The 19,130-nt window shown below is 45.1% G+C and overlaps 1 pseudogene across 1 annotated transcript in view; it reads left to right on the top strand.

Annotated features, from left to right (window-relative positions):
* The window catches only part of LOC147027155 (uncharacterized), a 32,820-nt pseudogene extending 14,303 nt beyond the window's left edge, over positions 1 to 18,517 (top strand). Inside the window, exons 6-9 of the transcript XR_015058709.1 lie at positions 11,051 to 11,147; positions 11,863 to 11,975; positions 15,544 to 15,748; positions 16,354 to 18,517. The product of XR_015058709.1 is annotated as an uncharacterized LOC147027155 (transcript). The remainder of the gene's footprint in view (positions 1 to 11,050; positions 11,148 to 11,862; positions 11,976 to 15,543; positions 15,749 to 16,353) is intronic.
* Positions 18,518 to 19,130: the final 613 nt, after the last annotated feature.

Below are 19,130 nucleotides of genomic sequence, written 5' to 3' on the forward strand. Positions count from 1 at the left end.
ATGTGTAGAATCCATGGTCCAGGATGGAAACCCCGTGCAGGAAATGTTGGTTGTGCAGGAACACGAACTCCCCCAACTGAACCCAGAGCCCGAAATAGGTGCGGCGGCGGCCGCGGTGTATGACACCTCCCCTCCCCCTCTCCACCAAAACCCCCCGATCCTTGCCGAAACGGCTCAGCTGAGTGCATCGTACATAGCCCAGCTATGCGCCATGCTGGCGGCAATGACAGCGAAAATGGATGCGAATACACAAAAAATGGATGCGAATACACAACAAATGAACGAAAAAATGGATGCGAATACACAAAAAATGGATGCGAATACACAACAAATGAACGAAAAAATGGATGCGAATACACAACAAATGAACGAAATAAAAAGCATGAACGAAAAGATGGAAACAAACATGAAGGAAGAAATGAAAGAGCTGCGGGGTGAGACGCGGAACATGGGCCGAAGCCTGCAGGCGGGCATGAAGGCAGTAACCGCGGAGCTCAAAATGGTGACGCCACGTGTGGGAGCGAATGAGCTGGGAGGGAGTGCAACGGCTGTCGGGCCCGCGGTGGAGGCGGGTGAAAAAATAATTCGGGGGACGTGTTGGGCTAGGGTCGTGACGGAAAAAGTGACGGTAACCGAGAGGGACAAACTAATTGGGGTGACGGAGACGTGCACGAGGGAGATAACAAGGGAAGAGACGGAAATAATAGTTGAGACAAGGGAGGTAAAGGGTGAAGAGGTGACTGAGTTGGCAGAGACACGGGAGATGGGAACAATAGAGGGAAGACTACACGATGAAGACGGGGTAAGTGACGCACACACACACACACACACACACACGGAGGTAGTGGAGGATAATGGGGGTGAGCTCGCGGACTGGGTAGAGACCCGGTGCGAGCAGTTGGATGGCCTCCTCCAGGAACGAGGGGAGGGAGTATGCCCCCTTGAGGCGAGTCACGACCAGGTGAGTTCGGTCGTGCTTTGCGAGGTCGAGGGGAGGAGTGCTGTGGACAGGTGCACGGAGAGCTTGGGGGGTATAGAGGCCCCGGAGACCCTTGTGGGGACACGAATCCCCAGTGTGGTTGTCCCTGTGTGTGTGGTGCAAGGTGTGAGTGCGTCCCCGTGTGTGGAAGCGACCCCGTGTGTGAGTGGTGTGGTGGCGATTGTGCCGGAGTACGTGCTTCCCAGCACGCCGTGTGTAAAAGGGGCACCGCAAGTGGAAGAGGCCGTGTGTGTGAGTGAAACGGCCAGTATGAGTGAGGCACCGCGGACGAGTGCCCCCGCGTGTGTGAGTGGTATGGTTTGTGTGAGGGAAATGGCACGAGTGAGTGGAAGGCCGTGAGTGAGTGGAGCCACGTGTGCGAGGGAGATGGCATGCGTGAGTGAACGGCCGAGTGCAAGGGAGACCGTGTGTGTAAGGGAGATGTCGGTGGGCATGTGTGAACGTGCAGCCGCGTCTCCCGGTGAGAGTTCAGTGGTGAGGTGTGTTAGCGTCGTAACACGCGGGAGTGCGTGTGTCGAATGGCGACGACGGCGACGTGAGGAACGAAAGCCGAGTAGCGGCTGTAGTTGTTTCGGGGACCGTGCCGGGTTCACCCAGCAGTGAGCACGAGGTCCGTGCTGTGCAACGCACGAGGCCCCCACGTGCTCGCTTGCGAGAGTGAAGTCCCGGTCCGGAAACGCACGCGGTGGATTTGCCGATCCCGCGGACGGACAAAGTTTAGGCAGGATTATGGATTTGGACCGGACGGGTTCTCCACGCGATCGTGTGTGTTAAGCTCCAACGGGCAAAGCACATGTGTTCGCGTGGGGAACCTCTCGAGACGTGGGGCTTGTGTTTTTTTTATGCGCACGGTGACGCCATGGCTGCACGTGGGGTTGGAATCCGGCAGGAGGGGTATCCCTGCCGGATGGTACCGTCCAAGAGGGACGAGGAACACGTGCAGCTGCATGACGTCACGGGCAGGTGCAAAGTGCGCGAGCTGTGAGTTGCCGCGCTGGTGCTGCGCATGTAAAGAAAAAAAAGAAAAAAAAAAAGCAAGCCTCACTTTCGGGTGCACAGAATTCCCGGGCAAGGGGTGGAAGACCCCCTTACCGGGGCACAGGATGGAAACTAGTTAGGGGGAAGGGTTAGCTTGGTTAGACCGACTTCATGGGGCAGGGGTAAGTCCTCATGGAGTCCGTGGAATGGATTAGTTAGAGGGATTGTAGCGAGATTTAGGTTGGGAAATTGATTAATGGGATTATTTGGAGACAGTGACTGACAGTGAGTGTGTAGAGGGGACGTAGCTTAGCTACGTAGGTTAAATGGAACGTGCTATAGTTTAAGGGACGACGTGGGAGCACGAGTTAGGGGAGGTAGTTAGAAGGATGGCGGAGTTCAGCGGTGTGTGTGCTGAAGAGTTGTGAGGTGAGTGCATGTGCTTGGTGAGTGAGTGAGGCCAGCGGGTCTGTGTGTATGGAGCGAATGGGGAATGCATGGTGCGATGAGTGATTGGGGGGAGGAGTGACTCCCGCCCAAGGGACCCCGGGGTCAGTGTAGAGTGAGTTAGGGGGTTAGTTAAATTGAAAAATGGAGGTCGTTTTGTTGTTGGTGTGAATGTAGGCTCGAAACCCGTTTGGAGGGGTGCAGGAGCCCTGTTGACGGGCTGGGAGCGTGGCTGCGAAAGGTGAGTATCGCTGAGTGGGTACCCCGGGCACCAGGCTAGTCGGCCGTGGTAGGACAAGGGCCCATGGGGGGCCGGGATAGCGTAGTGGGCACGGGTGCGCCTGCTTGATGCGGGGGCCCGGGGCGCCATTAGCCGTGTGGGCAGTGTTGTGGGCACAGGGTGACCCTGCGGAAGGGGGCCCGGGAAGCCAGCCTGCCACGTGTGCGTTTCAGGGGAGGTGCCATGGGGGGCACTCCCCGGTGTTTAGGGAGCTGGTAGGCTCGGAGGCAGTGTAGTGCCCGGGGGTGCCATAGCGGGAGAATCGGCAGAGGGTCGTGCCTGCCAAGGGGAGCCACGCGTCCTAGCCATGAGACCGTGTGAGGGCACGGAAAGAAAATTGGGGGGCGAGGCCCGAAATTGTGAGGACACCAACACAGGCGACGGGAATCTGGGTTTATAGAACCAATAGTTTAAGCGAGAGGCGCTTGTTGAAAGCCCCGGGGTCGTTTAACAGTTAAATGGATAGGGTAGAATAGGAGATGTACCCCTCCGCACCATCCATCCCCTCGCTCTCGTTGTGGGCCGCTGGACCCACTTTGGTTATAGATCGCTGAAGTCTGGGGAGGCCATCCTGAGGCTTCGTTGGGCCTCGACACAGGACGCTAGCTCTCCCTTGTTCCCCTCCGGGAAGGGAACGTAGGGGTTGGGAGTAGGCTAGGTGACAGGATAGGTTCGCCGTACAAGGACGGTACAGGGGGTTAGGGGACGATTTATAGTGGGGAAGTAAAAAAAAAAAAAAAGTTGGGGCTAAATTGGGGTTTGACAAATTAAGGGAGTGGGTATAGACAGTGACAGGCAAAGGCGATAGGTTGGGAGGGAGACCGTAGGGTAGGTCCGAGCCCGCCTTCCGAGTGGCCAGCACCACCGCACTCCCTCCACCAACCTCCACTGAACGGCAAAGGCTGGCCAGCTTCATCTGCTGGCTGCGTTGCTGCAAGGCAAAGGCCGGCCCACTTCATCGGCAGCTGTTGTGTTGCTGCAAGGCCTGTAACGGCCGGATCGTCTGCAGCTGTTTTCTGCAAGGCCTGTGCCGGCCAGTTCATCTGCCGGCTGTGTTTGCCTGCAGCGGCCTTCTTCTGCGGGCTGTGTTTGCCTGATCACCTTTGCCATGCCATGCCCACTGCCCCTGTTCACCAGCCCCGTTCAATTTTGCCCCCCCCCTGTTCATTGCCATGTGTGCCAGGATCAGAAAGCACCAGTTTGCAAGCTGCGAGAACTGCCCTGTTGGCAGCTACAACACGGGCCTGCAGTGGCGGCCCTTGCACCGTGTTTGCGTGCATCCATTCATCCATCCATTCGTTGTGCTCATTGCGTGTGCCACTTGAGCTGGCACGGAGACTGTGTTTGTGCAGCCCATGCACCGTTGTGGTTCACTGCGTTCAGTTCAAAAGGGAAGGCCTTGGACTGCGTGTGAGCAGCCGGCCACGTTCCCTGTCACCTGCATTGTTTGAGCCAGAGACTGCATTCGAGCAGCCTGGCTCCCTGCTAACTGCTTTCTTTTCGCAGAGCTCATTGATCCTGGGCCATGGTTTAGTGTAAAATTTGTAAGTTAAGGTTAAGATGTACTGTACATATGAGTGCGCCCCCGGCATGTCTGTCTTAGCGCCGGCAATTTTATTTAAGTCGTCCGTGTGAGTGAGTTTGTTTAGGTAGTTACTCAGCCCTCAGGTTATTTATTTTGGGGACACGAATACCATGAATGTCGCACTCAGGGATCCGTAGGTAAAATGTACTAGGGGAAAACTACACATGATGGCACACGAAAATTTGACGACTCGGGACGAGTCTGTAAAAAGGGGAGGGGGTAGTGTTGTGGTTGACGAAATTCGCAAACCACCATTCAGGTCCCTTCGGTGAGATATCTCTGTAAGTATATGTGTAGTTAGGCCCAAACCCGTTGTTTAGAGGGAATAAATGTCATTCATGCGGGCTGCGACCCTTTTAGATAGCCGTTTTTCTTTTACTATCGTTATTTTGGACCAGCCGCCATTACTACCATTACTACCACCACCAACCACGTCTCAACAGCCATCACACAACAACCACCAGCCGCAACGCCGCTTCACAACAACAACGCCAACAGCCACGACCTTTACCGTCACAACTCGCCCTCGCAACCATCGCATCACCGCCATTTCTGCGCCGCTTGTGGGCACCGATACTGGACTCGTGCAGGGCGGGCACCGAGCAGGGGTGCGAAAACACAAGCCTTTCCGAAGCAATCGGATCAAAAACGACTCACGCCCACTTCTGTTCCGTCCTATCGGCGAGCGTGGGGCGATTTGGCCACGCCTCCAGGTGCGTCGGAGTGTGGTCGCTATATGCAGATTCATGGATCAAAAAGCATTCACGCCCACTTTTCCTCTGTCCAATGGGGAGCCAGCCGGAGGTGAAGGGTCAGAGGTAAAGGGTCGAAGGTGAAGGAGCGAAGCCCCGGGGGCTATAAAGGGCCGCGTTCGCTCGCCAAGAAGGCAGTTCGGAGTTGAGTTGGGAAGAGCCAGTCAAGAGAGGAGTCGGAGAAGGCAGTGGGATGGAGCTGTGGAGAGTTGGAGAGGTGGCGGCGGTGAAGGCAGTCGAGGGGGTGCTCGTGTCAGAGTCGGGGAGCTGCGGAGAGGAGAGGCCGGTAACGCGACCGGGGTCGTGGTGGAGACGCTCGTCGCGGGACCCGAGCCAGGGAGATATCCTCCTTCCCCCGAGCATCAACAACCCCCTCCTGTTTCCCCCCGCGCTGAGATAGTGCGAGAAGGGGGCCCCGTTCCCACCCCATTCCAGACACTGTCCGTGAGGCCCAGGGAGTCGGGGCGCCAGCGCCATTTTGCGGCTCATCATCAGACGGGTAGGCCCGACGCGGTCTCGGCCCCAGGCCCATCTGCCCCCCTCATAGTGGAGGGTGGTCCCTTTTTCTTTTGCTTTGAGTATATGTGTTGTCGGCGCCGTCTGTGAAGTAAAACTGTATAAGTGTTGCCGTGTGCTCGGTAGTCGGTTAGCTCTGCATTGTGTTTTGCTTTTACATTTGCTTTTTGTGCATTATTCTGTTTCTTCTTCTTTTACATCTGCTTTTGGTGTAATTGTATATGTGTGCTTTCCGTTTGCCGCGAAATAAATGTGCTCTCTGTTGAACTGTTTCTCCCGTTTCGCTTCGTCTTTTCTCTAATTGAATCTCCATCTTACTTCACGTAAAGGGTTGGTCGTGGGCTAAAACGCCCGATAATTAATCGAACCGTCCAGGTTGACGATAACACCGCTCGGTTACCCCGATAGTACGGAACGGGTCGCTTAAAGTGGCCCGTGTCCGAAGTCGACCTGCGGCGAGGTGCGATCGCCCGGTCTACCCTCCGTGTCGGTACTTAGGTAGGTCGAATTTGGCGAGCAACCCTATCCCACGCGGGGGGCCGATTGGCACGATCGTGGTGAGGCCGAAAGGGCCCACCCGTGACTAGTTCCCGGCGTTAGTCCGAGAGGGTCACGACGGGATTGTCCGTCCGGTGGGCGACGTGCCGCGATTCGAGTTACGTGGCCGTCCGCACGCCGGCGGGCGCGAATCCGCAACTATATATATATATATATATATATATATATATATATATATATATATATATATATATATATATATATATATATATATATATATATATATATATATATATATATATATGCTGCAAAAGTAGGCATACAGTAAGGATTATACCAGTATTATAATAGTGGTGCTAGGATTCATTTAATACTAGAATTCATTCATTAATACCAGATTAATTTGTTTATTATTGATATGTTTATTACTGGTAAGTTATTATTGATATGCTTGTATAATCAATAAAATACGTTTTGTGTGCACGTTTTGTTTTTCCTGACTGTATACCTACTTTTGCAGCCCCCTATATATGTATGTATATGTATGTATGTATATGTATATATATATATATATATATATATATATATATATATATATATATATATATATATGTTTATACAGTAGACTCGGCGTAAGTCGGCAGCGTGTAACCCGTCACTTCGCCTAAGTCGGCAGCGTCAAAAAGTCCCGAATTTATCTAATGTTAAATCCCTTTGAATAAAGTGTAAGTCGTCATCTCTAAGTCGTCAGATGTTCTCTGTTCCCGCGTAATGGAAACTCAAGTAAATTACCACGCCTAACTCGTCACATAGAACTTCTGCCTCGTGAGAAGCCCGATTTCATGGAATCGTGATGCGCGCTCATTGGTTTACACTGCCAGTGATAGGCTATTTATAACTGCGCTGCGTTCAGCTCAGTCAGCGTGCCGTCCCACATGCATCTGAAGAGGTAGACAGGCTGCGCAATGCAGTCTCTGGCGAAGGAGTAAAGGATCGATCGAGCTTAGTGTTGAAGTCCGATCATGGTTTTATATTGGCTTGTTTTGTATATCACCACACTCACTTTCACGCAAGTATTGAGTGGTAGTCATCACGATGACTGTGTCATGTAATTTGTCCATGGTATATGAGTTTTCATTCCATATGAAAACGCATTCTACATTCATTCCAATGAATGAATTCTAACAGCCATTCATTCCACATTTGTCGATGGTCATATACCATCACCGATGGTATATGAGTTGTCTTACAGTTGTTCATTATCTTTACATTTGATAAAGTGATTCATGAATTCCATCTTTGCTTGATCACTTTCCAACTCACCAATGAACCCCCACCTATGCCCCAAGGATTGTGTTTCCCTTTTGGTACAATAGCTGGCTTAGAGATTGTTGTGCCCTCTCACACGTACGTGTCCAGGCCACGCACGACTTCATCCTTCACCCCACAGTCATCATGAATGTTCGCATATGCGTAAGTCGTCACATGTCTAAGTCGTCACTTTTTTTCTCGGTCCCGATGGTGACAACTTATGCCTAGTCTACTGTATATATATATATATATATATATATATATATATATATATATATATATATATATATATATATATATATATATATATATATATATATATATATATATATATATATATATATATTATATGATGATCGGGAGGTAACGTGACTTTGTAAACACCTTGTAGATGATGAATGAAAGAAGTACAGAATGGCATTTATGGGAATTAAATATTTGTGCAGAAGAACATGAGGAAGGAGCACAATGCCAAGGAATATAAACCAGGTGTTGGTGGACGGAGGAAGTCGTATAGGTAATCTGTGAGGATAGAGAAGATGGACAACTGGATGCAGGGTTGTTGCACTTTTACGGGCAGAAGAAGTAAGTAGCAAAGAAAGCAGTGGATAAAGCAAGGAATGATATGGCAGCCGACTTTACAGCAAGTTGAGGCTTATGAGAAGAAGAATATTTATAAAATAGTTTGATAGAGGGTTGAGGATTGTAAGGATGCAAAAAGGGTTGTGCAGGGGAGTGATGGTGATCAAGGTTGGAGACGGGAGGTTTGTGACGGAGAGGGGCAGTACTGATGGTGTGTCAAGGTTATTTCCAGGAGTTACTGAATTGGGGAGGAAGTAGTGAAGAGCTGGAGTTACCAAGCTATGAAGAGTGTGACAGTCAAAGTTGTGTAGATTATGAAGGCAGAGTGTGTGATCAGTGTAAAAGAGGATGAAGAAGGGTAGAGTTCCAAACATTGATGAGATACATGTGGAGATGCTAATTTCAGTGGAAGAGACTAGAGGCTGTTGAACGTATGTATGAGGGTAAAATTCTGGAGGAGTGGCGGACTGGTCTCATTGTACCAATATGGAAAAGAAAGGGAGACATGAAAGATCCAGAGAAATGCTAAGGCATCACACTTCTAAATCATGTGATGGATTTCTGAGAATGAATTCTGGGTGGGAAGATGCAAAAAATTGTGGAACAGAAGAAAAGTGAAGGAAAACAGGGTTTCAGAAAAGGAATAGGGATGATTGATGGGTTGTTTATGTTGCAACAGTTCTGACAGAAGAGGTTGGTGATGCAAGGGGAAATTTCACTTGGATTTGTGGAAGAGTGGAAGGAGGCTTTTGAGAAGGACTGACAGAATGAGCCTGGAGAAAATTGAGGTAATGTAAGCCAGATAGCAAAGAGAGAAAGGTTAGAGGGGAATGAGATAAGGCAGGGAAATGGATGTTTCGGAGGCAGAGGTATGGAGGAGGGTGGTGGTTCGGAGGCAGAGGTATGGAGGAGACTACAAGTATGTGCAAATTCATGGATGATTTACCTGGGTTGATGGGAGACAGGAAGATATTGAAGAAGTTAAAAGGGAAACTCCTGAGGTTGTATGTAATGCTGACACACCTATATGATCTGGAGATTGTGGCACTGACAGAGGAGCAACAACAGAGTCTGCAGGTCTGCAAGAACAGATGTCAGGAGGACTGTGGGAGTGAAAATGGTGGATAGAATGAGGTAGGACATTGGTGTGTAAGTTGTGCTTGAGGGGAAGATTGCTAAATAGCCGACTGAAATGGGCAGGGCAGCTGGTGCAGATGGAGGAAGACAGACTTCTGAAGGCAGCAGTTTTTTTTTCTTTTGTATGCAAAGTCAGGGCTCGTGGAGGAGGAATAACAAAAAAACTGATCAGGACACCACAGTACAAAAGGAACAGAAAAAAGAGAGGTGGGGGGAACCAACAGCAAGGCCGAGGGAAAAATAGGAGATGGACAAACAAGGGTTGCTGGTGAGGACGCAGGGGGTGGACACAAGGACACAATGAAATTGGATGCAGAGGGAGGCCATTCAGCCCATCATGCCTGTGTCACATAAACATCACACCAATTTATCATGAAAGAGAAGATGGATATAGAAACAAATACTCATGATGTAAAAACTGGAATTTTGGAAGGAGAGGGAGAGGGTAAACAGGACGCATGTGGAGAGGATTAACAGGGGAAGAAAAGATCATTGTTTTGTATGGGGATGCTTTAAGATGGTGGAAAACAGCAGTCTTAAAGACCTGGAGGGAGTAATTAGTTGGAAGAGAATGTGGAAGTTGATTCTACAGGTGGGGGGAAAAAAGAGGAACTGGTGAGTGGAGGTGAGCAATGATTCTGGATCTTGGGAGTTTAACCAGAAAGGGGGTTGCTGGTGGACCGCAAGCACACTGCAGAAACTTGGGGGAAGGAATGAGACATGGAAAGGGTAGAGGGTCCCAGACCAGAAAGCATGCAGTATGAGATGGAGAGACCACTGACCTGTCTGCGATGGGAAAGTGATAGGCCCAAAGTCTCAGCTTCAGCATGGGAAATTCTAATGATCTTAAAGGCCTTTGTTTCCACGTTGTTAAGCTGAGCAATGTGTGAAGCAGGATTGCTAGCCCAGAGAGAAGGGAAGTACTCCATTAAGCAGCAAATGAAGTCCTTGCAGGTGGATAAGAATTCAGGTGTGCCAAGGAAGGACTTTGCACAGCGGAGAATGCCAAGATTGCGGCTGCATTTTGATGCCAACTTTGAAATGTGGTTTGGCTAAGAATTATGAAAATGAGCGAGACCCAAGAGTTTGAGTGACTGAACTTCTTCAACAGGATTGATGAAAGAGCACGAAAGATGGTGGAGCACGAAGGGAGGAGAAAAAGGGCTAGATCATCATTGATGGGGCGGGGGGGGGGAGGATTGTGTGAAGAGGGATAGGGATGTCAGAAAGGTGAAGGTGGATATCGATAAGCAGCAGCTCAGTACCAGTTGAACAAACCCCATATTAAGGGAATTTGAGGAAGAGTGTGGAATTGATAGTTTCCACAAATTGCTTTTCTCCATTGACCACATTATTACTTTTTTTATTCTAGTATCTACTTTACATTTTGTACTTGAAGTTTTTTGTTTTGGATTGTTACAAAAGTTTTAACCATTAATTGTAGTTCAATTGCTATTCTTGGATTACCAAGTTTGTTACCCACAAAGTGAAAAGCGTGGTTAAGCAATTGGTTCACTTCTGTCTGTCTGTTTGTTCTGTCTACACATGTCAGTTTATGATTGAGGAACAACTTTATTTCAATTGAATGGTACATTTTGAACATGATTCTGAAAACAAATCTGGAGTTTTTCAGTGCTTTGAGTCAGAATTTGTCTCAATCCTATGTGTGCCAAGATAAATGAGATAAAAAAATTACTCTGTCTGCCAGTCTGGCAGTCAAGCAAAATTGAAAATCATTCCAAACAGGAAACTTACTGTTGATAAGGACGTCATGAAGGACACAAACAACTGGCATGAGTAACTAATGCAATGTAACCATGCTACATCACTGGCGGTAAACTTCTGCAATTTCTTTCTTTGTACAATCTTTAACGTCTTTATTTCATTTCAATTGAATTAAAAACGTGAACATGGTAAAACACAAATCACCTTTTTAGCACTTTCGAAACCCTTCTGTTTAACAGTACTTGGAAAAAATGTTACGGCATTTTACATCATCACGACCAATCAAATTTCGCTCGTCGACTCCACCTGTGTCCTTGTTTTTCAAGACCGTACAGGGTAAGGTGTTCTATGAAAGCTAGTTCTTAACAGCTTTGGCTATAAATTCCTTTCTCTTTTTTTATACACAATGTTAAGGCTCGTAGAGGAGCGAGATCTTTGCTTTCGATGCAGAGTCTGACCGTGGAATTTTTAATACTTGCATGAGAAGTTGTCACCTGCACAAGTACTAACGAAGAAAAAAAGGGTTGGGCTCTTTAACCTGTAATTTATCTAAATTGGAGAGTGGTAAGCTTTTTTTGTGAAGCATGTAGCTGATCATGTGTGACACATGGATGATTACAAGTTAAGCCCCAGAAGTAAATAACTGATATTTTGTGTGAAAACCTTTTTTTTTTTTTTCGACTTTGAGTAGACTTCAATTTCATTCTTGAGCCAGGCACCACAGATGGAGGATGCCATTGTAGCATCTATGTTGCTTGTAAGCATGCTTTAAAATAGTTCTCCCAAGATACACTTCAGCTGTTAGTGAAGTCACGTTCCAGCTGTCAAGCCTCTCAAGTGCTGGACACAGATATTGATGGATGATTGCCAAAGTTTTTTTTTTTATCAATGCAGTCGGGGTACAAAATTTAACGTCTCTGAAGGTCTCTGGTTGGAGAACAGATTGTGCTGCTGTGGCTGCAACTTGTCAGCTGCAAAAGTGTAAAGCATCTGTCACCATAAAGTTAAAAGTTGTACTTTGTCAAAAGCAGCATTGTATGATTTTGCCCAGGTGTAGTGGAACAATGTTTTCAAGAGTGTGGAGTTGATTCTGCAGACCTAAAGGGCTTCACGCCACATCTCACCATCATGAAACTTTCTCGAGATCAAAAATTGAGAAAGAAGGTAACCCCACATCAAATTGTGTAATATTACAGATATATAGTTACCTTCACATTCTGCGAAAGGTTATGTATTGGTCGCTGTGTATTTATTTATTTATTTATTTTTGAATATGTGTGTGAGTGTGTGTGTGTGTGTGTTTGTTTGTTATTCGCATAACTCAGAAAGTATTAAACCAAATCGCTTGAAATTTGGTGGGATGATGGGTTATTATCCAAGGAACATTTGATTAGATTTTGGGAGCGATCGGGTCAAAGGTCAAGGTCACGGTCACGGAAAGGTCAAATTCGTATTTTTACCATAGCGCGGTCAATTTTGATCTAATTGGCATGCAACCGATGCCAAAATGTTCAGAATTCATTGCCCAATCTTGTGATGGGCGACATGACACAATTACGTCATTACCCTTGTTTTTAAAAGAAAATGTCCCAAATCCTGGCATTATAATCAGTTCCAAAATATATGTTTGTGGGAGATGCCAGTGATTATTTATTTGTTTGTTATTCGCATAACTTAAAAAGTATTAAACCGAATTGCATGAAATTTGGTGGGATGATTGGTTATTAGCCAAAGACCATTTGATTAGATTTTGGGAGCAATCGGGTCAAAGGTCAAGGTCATGAAAAGGTCAAAATCGTCTTTTTACCATATCGCGGTCAATTTTTATCCAATTTGCATGAAACTAATGCCAAAATGTTCAGAATTTAATGCCCAATCTTGTGATATGCAAATTGACACAATGACTTAATTGCCCTTACTCGCGGTTGGGGGTCAAAGGTCAGGGGGGTCACGACCTTGCAGATGTGCGTATTTTTATCATAACGCAGTCAATTCTTATCCGATTCGTATGAAATCAGCACCAAAATGTTCCTTGTTCTGTTCCCCACACTCTTATGCCAAGAACAAAACAGTAGCGGCGGTGAAGGTATATGCTCTCTACGAGTGCCCGTTCTAGTTATGACAGTATTTGGCTTCTTAACCAAGCAGATCCTTTTTATTTAGCAATGAATGGAGTCAACAGAATGTTGATGGAAATCTGCTAACTACCATGGGAAGCAAGGATAAGCTGATTCTTCGGGTGTTAACCCTTCGCCGAAGGGTCAATGCTCAAAACATCAGTGTATCATTGCTTCCTCATGGCGATAGCATACTTTGGCTTATTCTTGGTCAGCCCGCTCTCCCTCGCAGGGATCTTAATCTGCTATTTGTCTCGGCCTATTAAAAATGCCTTTGCGATTTTCCACGATGACCACTCACGGCCAAATTAAAGTATATAATTAAAATCCGTCTTCAGATTTGAGGATCGGAACTGGTGGACTAAATAGCTGTCCTAATCTGGAGTGAAATTTGAAAATATTAAGAAATTCCTGATTCTTATAAATGAAGCGTATTTATGTATTTACTTTAGGCAAGCAAGGAGGAGGAGGGGATGAGGTGGGAGGAGAAGGGGATGAGGTGGGAGAAGGCGGAAGGGGTTGGAGGAGGCAGGGTGGGAGTAGGGAGGGGAAAGGGTGGGGTGGGAGTCCAGACCCAGGGGGTGGGGTGGGAACAGGGAGGGAGGGAGAGGGTGGGAGGAAGCAGGGGAAGGTGTGGAATGAGGAGGGGAGGAAGGGGTGGGGTGGGAGCCCGGAGGGGAAGGGGTGTGGCAACACTGGGTACTTTTGATAGTGGATAATACAGGGTGTTCCAAAAAGACCTGGACAACTTTGGTTGTTCATATATTTAGTGCACAAATGTTACAACGATACCCTTTGTTTTATATAATACAGAAACTCATAAAGTTTTCATTTTCAAGTCTGGTGGTTTCATGTAAAATAAAATGGCGACTCCACGGGAGAAAGCTCAGAACATCAAATGGTTCATCGAGACGAGGTCCGACATGCAAATTCAGTACAATTTCCATACAAAGGTATGGAAGGAATCTGCCATTATGGACCAGTATTAGAGAGTGGTACAAGGGTTTTAAGGAGACTGGAAGTTGTCCGAAAGAGAAAAGTACCGGTCGACCATGCACAAGTGCAGCAGATGTTGAACGAGTATGTGAATCATTTCAACAAAGTCCTAGATTTTCAACAAAGTCAATCCGATGCGCATCCAGAAAACTGGGACTACCAACCACTGTATGCAGGATTTTGCATGAAAGACTGCAGCTTTATGCCTATAAGGTGCAGATTCTGCTGGGACCCAAACGCAAGGCATTTCCTTTGGAAATGCTCAGTTGCATAGAGGATGACAAAGATTACCTGAAAAAGGTCATGTTCACTGACAAAGCTTGCTTTCATGTATCGTGGAAGGTCAACCGGCAAAATGTGAGGAACTAGGGCTCTGAAAATCCCCACATGGTCATTGAACACATACACGACAGTCCAAAGGTCAGTGTGTGGTGTGACCTTCTCCATGACCGATTGGTGGGTCTGTTTCTCTTTGTGGAGGATGCAGTGACCTCAACAATTTACATGAACATGTTGGAAGGAATCACCTTCCCACAGATTGAAGACCTGCAACCCGATATCGTTTTTCAACAGGGCGGCGCTCCCCTTCATTGGGACTTTGTCATTTGAGCCGTCTTGAATGAAAAATTTCCACGTCGCTGGACATGGACCCAACCGCCTGGCCTTCACGATCACCAGACATAACTCCCCTTGATATTTTTTTTTGTGGGGGTTTGTTAAAGATGTTATGTACAAAACCAAGCTGGCAAACCTGCAGGATATTCGTTCTTGGATCACAGTTGCATGCACACTGGTGGATGTAAAAATGCTGAGCTGAACATGGCAAGAACTCGTGTACCGCCTTCATATCCTGCACGACAAATGCAGCTCACATTGAAGTGTACTGATGGTGTGCACAAAACTTTATGAGTTTCTGTATCATATAAACCAAAGGGTATCATTGCATCATTTGTGGTTTTAAACGTATTAACAACCAAAGTCATCCGGGTCTTTTTGGAGCACCTCTGTACATCGTGGTTGTATAGTTTGGATTCCAATTGTAAGAGCCCATAGGGTGATACCAGAGGCCTGAAGCTTAAGGTGCATACGTACTGCGGCCTTTACAAGGCCCATGATGCATATCGGCTCCAATCTTTTGAGATTTGCTGATTCTTTTAACAGTCGCTTTGGTCATTTCCACTGAGAGGAAAATGTATGGGGATTGGCATGGTGATTATGAATGTGACAGCTTAGAAGATGTCTGGCTTCGCAAAGCATCAAAATGGTGGCCAAATGCATTTTTCAGGTTACAGTTGTGGGTGGAGTCAGGCCAGTTGTCCAACCAATGTGTGGAAAGGAGAGTTTTACACACACACACACACACACACACACACACACACACACACACACACACACACACACACACACACACACACACACACACACACACACACACACACACACACACACACACACACACACACACACACTAGTGTAGATATTTAGATTCCTTGGTCTACCATAGTAAACAATGCATTCGTAGTAATGATGTCACACAACTATTTTCTAGTTGTTTTTCGTTATTTGAAAATCACTGACTCTTGCTAACCTACTCGTATTTTATCCCTTTGTATGCCTAGGGTGTGCGCAAAATTGACCCAGCCCTCTACAAAGAGTACGAGATGCATGACTTTGGGCAAGAGCAGCTGCGTTGCCTTGACCTTTGTGCCATGTTGAAGAAGAAACAGCCCAGTGGCTACTTCCATTGTGAAGCATCTGTGCAGTTTGGTGAATCGCTAAAACAGCCTGTGCTGGAGGAAAGACGGCAAAGTCTTTGTGTTGAAAGTTAGTCTTGCAACACTAAGTTTAAAATGTTATCACCAATGAATCCTGGTATTTAAAATGATGCTTTCAAAATGTGAGCCCAACACTTATTTAGTAGGTGCCACTATTAATACCTCAAGTCATAGTATCAACAAGTAAGTTGGATTAACAAATTAAAATAAATAGCCTTATGATATTTGCTTTGTTCGTAGCAGGTGCTCACCTGGTTTTTGGCTGGCTGTTCTTCGGTGTGATTATTGATCGAAAAAAAAAGCTAAATTCTCATTTGGTACCTTTAAGGGAGTACTGCAGCAGGATTTTCACCATTCTTTGAAGGGAACTTTAAACTTAATGTCTCCTGTAAAAAGGAACTCTATCTCGACTATCCTAAGTATACGGAAGCATTTGTGAGGAAATCGCTTGCAAGTACTTGCCTTTTGGACGTGGAAGTCTGGTCCAACTTGTGGAGCAATCCAGATGGCACCAACAGTGTAAACTAGTAGCCTGGGAATAGCCTCCCGGTATCCGGTGCTTGGTGCGGCTCTTGTCACTATTGATGGTCAATCTTTGTTTTTGGTATTTGCATATATTTAAATGACCCTTTTTGCAATTTTTTTTTTCTCTAGGCTTCGACACAATGGGATCAACTCTTGGAGAAACCACGAGTGCATTGAAAAAAGAAGAAGAATCTCAAGACATGCAGGTGAAGTTTGATGGTATCATTGGGGACAACCAGGAGAACAACTGCATGAGAAAATTGTTCCACACAGCAGAACCTTCTTTATTGCATGCAGTTGAGAATCCAAATAGGTTTGGAAATGTTGAAATGAGGATGATGGCCATTTCTTCCAGGAGCAATATAATGGACGATGTAGCTGTTTGTGAGGTAGATGAGTATCAGGTGGGTGTAGAAGCAGCTGCTGAAATTGAAGTGACAGAAGTCCAAACACACGACGACGACGACGAAAGAAATTTTGCAGACACTGCGCATCTTGAAGATTCTGAGAGACATTTTGCAGCCATGAAAGTGTGTTTTGATGATCGCAAGTCTGAGAAAGATGACGTTGAGGATGACCAAGTGAAAGAATGGCATGAGAAAAGCAGAGATGAAAGTGAAGTTCGAAGAGACATGGAGTTGCTGGACATTAAGAATGTCACTGTAGGGGATTTGACAGAAGTTGAGCTTCAGGCAACCAGCTTTAAGATTGTGGCACATATCTTGAGAATAGCAACAAAACAGATTTTACAGGAAATTGGCAGTGCTTCAGATTAGATGCATCAGCTTTCATAACAAAGGGTATTCCACAAGCACTAAATGGGAAGTTTCAGGTTAAAGATTGACCTACTTTTCTGATGTCTCAAAGCCAAGTTAACTTCAAAGAAGTGGAAGAAAAATTAATTAATTTTAAACCAGACAATGACATACTTGTTTGTTTATATTTTGCATGAATTAATTTTTGCTGATTTTTCAAAAGTGTGACTTCAATGTTTTTTTGAATTTTTTTTTTGAACCGATTTGTATAATCAAGGGATTTTTTTTTCTCCATTTCTGCCTATTTTATGCTCTGTCATTATCTTGATATCCCTATAGCCATCACTTCCATGATATTTTTCTTTGTCCCAAGTATCTTATCTGTTCATTGTTGAAACCTTTTGATTGCAGATACTTGATTATGCACACTGACTGTATTTAAACAAAATATGTACGCAATATTGTGAGATCGTATGGACGAAAATTGTCCATGTCTGAATCAATAACCAAACAATGTCACGTTGTGCATCCACTCGAGTATCAGGATCAATCTGCTTCTGCCAGAGACGGCTGTATTTCTACACTGCCATTGTGGTGAAGATAAATGAGACTGCCATTGTGGTGTTTTCATATTTATGTCAATGCAGACTGAAAGAACAGCTCAGAATTAGAGAAAACATTTTGAGTCTGTGAGTGTCCGTATAAACCTTATTCCGCAAATGGAATTCCGTAAATGTGCAGGTGTTAGTTTTTTGGTTTTAGCAACCATCTACATATTACAAATGCAAATATAGAGGGAGATGGATATACATACATATCTACATATATATATATATATATATATATATATATATATAAAACTTATTTCACCAGCACTGTGAATAAAAACATTTTTATGCCTCCGCACCAAGGGTGCCGGAGGAATTCGGTTTCCCGGTTGTCCGTTCGTCCATCCGTCCGTTCGTCCGTCTGGATTTTCGTTTTCGTGATAACTCAAGAAGCAAATTGTAGAATTTCATCAAACTTGGTAAAAAGGTAAAGTAAGACAGGGCAATTAAGTGATTAGATTTTGGGCCAGATGTGATAAAGTCAAGGTCAAACTCTGAAATTTAAGTCTTTACGCCCTAACTCAAATATTGGACAGAATTTCATCAAACTTGGTACAAAGGTAAAGTAAGACAGGTCAATTAAGTGATTAGATTTTGGGCCAAATATGATCAAGGTCAAGGGTCAAATATGTCAATACTCAAGTGTTTGTGTGGGAGAGCGGAGGCATACCTGTCGACTGCACGCAGTCGAAATACTCGAGTTTTTATTAAAAAAAAAATTCTATTTTGTTTTGTACCTGAATTATTGATAATAATTTGAATACCCATTTCATTATTGCCATTGGTGCGGCAGAAGAAGATGTGTCCATGGGGCAGATAACCGTGCAGCAATAGCTGCAGTGGGACTCAATCTGATGTCCTCACCAATCAGTTTTAGGTGCATCATTAATATATATGTGTGAATATGTATGTGTATATATATATATATATGTATATATATATATATATATATATATATATATATATATATATATATATATATATATATATATATATATGTATGTATATATATATATATATATATATATATATATATATATATATATATATATATATATATATATATATATATATATATATATATATATATATATATACACACACACACACCTCACCTTCAGGTAATTCAAAACAACTGCTGCTGCTGCTGTGCAATTCAAAACACCTCACCACAAGTCGCTCTAGGGACAGGCTTGTTTTAACTGACGATAAGTATGTGAGTTGCCGTGTTGTCATGATTTACACCAAACAGAATTCAAACATTCATTTTGCAAATGAATTTGTAATATTCATGATATTGCATTTTTAAAAGCAACTGAAGTTGAAGATTTTATTATTATTATTTTTTTTCCAAAAAATTTCAAACAAAACAAAACAAAACATTTAGGACATACACACAGGATAGCTAAGTTCAGCCCAGAAGTTTTTGTACGATTTCACAAAAGTTTGAGGGAGTAGTTCAGTGACAACACAGGACAGACACTGCATATATATAATCTATTGTTACGAATTCTGGCCCGCCTGGCGTGCGAGCGATTGCGTA

Source organism: Eptatretus burgeri, chromosome 5 (assembly GCF_056783735.1).
Source record: "Eptatretus burgeri isolate ZD-2024b chromosome 5, Ebu_testis_v1, whole genome shotgun sequence".
Classification (NCBI taxonomy): domain Eukaryota; kingdom Metazoa; phylum Chordata; class Myxini; order Myxiniformes; family Myxinidae; genus Eptatretus; species Eptatretus burgeri.